Source organism: Hippopotamus amphibius, chromosome 2, assembly GCF_030028045.1.
Source record: "Hippopotamus amphibius kiboko isolate mHipAmp2 chromosome 2, mHipAmp2.hap2, whole genome shotgun sequence".
Lineage (NCBI taxonomy): Eukaryota > Metazoa > Chordata > Mammalia > Artiodactyla > Hippopotamidae > Hippopotamus > Hippopotamus amphibius.
Window position 1 is genome coordinate 203,695,174 of NC_080187.1, and position 1,938 is coordinate 203,697,111.

The 1,938-nt window shown below is 43.9% G+C and overlaps 1 non-coding gene across 1 annotated transcript; it reads right to left on the minus strand.

Moving 5' to 3' along the window:
* Positions 1–1,114: 1,114 nt before the first annotated feature.
* LOC130847278 (U6 spliceosomal RNA) lies at positions 1,115–1,221 on the minus strand. Its single transcript, XR_009052059.1, has one exon. It is a non-coding gene; the product is annotated as a U6 spliceosomal RNA (small nuclear RNA).
* Between the last annotated feature and the right edge of the window lie 717 nt (positions 1,222–1,938).

The following is a 1,938-nucleotide window of genomic DNA, read 5'->3' on the forward strand; positions in this document are numbered from 1 at the left end:
TTTTTTAATATTTATTTATTTATTTGGTTGCAGCAGGCAGGCTCCTTATTTGTGGTATGCATGTGGGATCTATTTCCCTGACCAGGGATTGAACCCAGGCTCCCTACGTTGGGAGTGCGGAGTCTTAACTACTGCGCCACCAGGGAAGTCCCTGTCATGAGTTTTTCTTTTTTTTTTTAGATTCTGTATATATGAGTTAGCCTACACTATTTGTTTTTCTCTTTCTGGCTTCCTTCACTCTGTATGACAGACTCTAGGTCTATCCACCTCATTACATATAGCTCCATCTCATTCCTTTTTATAGCTGAGTAATATTCCATTGTATATATGTGCCACACCTTCTTTATCCATTCATCTGTTGATGGGCATTTAGGTTGCTTCCATGTCCTGGCTATTGTAAATAGTGCTGCAATAAACATTACGGTACATGTGGTATTTTTTAGGTCTTTCGCATTTGTAATTTGTTATGACTTCTTTTCTCATTGTAATTACATATTCATATTATTATTTATGTATTTGTAATTATTGTTCATTTTCTTAAAGAGAGCACCAAAATTGTACAAGCTAAAGACCTCACGGGACCTACATCTGTCCCTGGATTTCTTCTTTTGTCAGGGCCCGGAGGGTGGCCCAGAGCTTCAAGCCCACTTCCAATAGTCCCAGCAATTTCTAGCCAGACATCCTCACACCATAAACCCAAGAAGGAGAAAGTGTCTATGGCCCTGCATTCCCAGCTTAATTCTCAAAGTCACTCTTCTTGGATAAGCTTAATTGCCCTCCCCTTGAATCAACCATCCTATGTGGAAGGGACATGTTGACTGGTTTAAGCCAATCCTAGCCCAGTCCTGGGTTGGGGGTGAAGTCAAGCCCACCAAAACCACACAAATAAGAATAGAGACGGAGGGGTAATCTTTCAAAGAGACTAGTCGTCCTGGTACCAGGGAGGAGGGGACTAAAGGTTGGAGAGAAAGCAGTAGGTATCCCAGAGATGAGACTTGCCTTGGATGTGAAATTTAAAAGGGTACCAAAAACTCAACAAGTTAAATAATATTTTAATGCACTATTTTAAAAAACTGAACTGGCAAACTACAACCTTCAGGCTGGCTGCCTTAAAAAAAAAAAGGAATGCTTCACACATTTGCATGTCATCCTTGCACAGGAGCCAGGCTAATCTTCTCTGTATCTTTCCAATCGGAGTATATGTGCTGCCAAAGCAAGCACCTGGCTGCCTTTTTGCATAAGTAAACTTTTATGACAGTGGCTGAGCTACCTCCTCTGGTTGGGAGTTAGGCTCTGCATCACCACTGCCTACAAAATGATTGATGTTCTAGAAAAAACTGTCTGAGCCCTGAGGCTTCTTGGAACCCAGGAATTGAAATGTTCGTATCCTATGACAGCTCTACATCGGCCTCCTGACTCAGAGAGGTGTGGGAAAGCAGAGGACGCCCCATTTCCCTAACAATTAAGATCATTCCCCATATTAATAGCACAAGCCATTCACTTGATTTTGAAGAAAGAAGAACGGTGGGAGGCCTTGGACTCGAGCTAAGTCTCTGCCCAATGTCTCTAGCCCCACACTCATGCTCCTCCGCCCCATGCTGACGAGGGCAGGCTCAGCCAGCTTGCTGGAGATGCCACGTGAGATCCGCTGGGGACAGATGGAGGAAGAGGCAGATTCTATCCCGTTTGCTGCCAGCCCAAGGCAGGCATTGCTATTCTGTGTGGGTACGTTATGGCTTCAGTTACTGAGCCAGGTTTTATCCTCTGTGACAGCTCATAAAAATATCAACCCAGTCTTATGCTGTCAGAAGCTTTTGCCTAGAAACAGCCCCAGGTGTTGGTGAAAGGGAGAAAGGCATCTTTCCTTCTGATCATGTATGTGACTAGAAAGCCGGTATTTCATTAACAGGACCACAGGTAGCCAGTAGAAGTGACTAG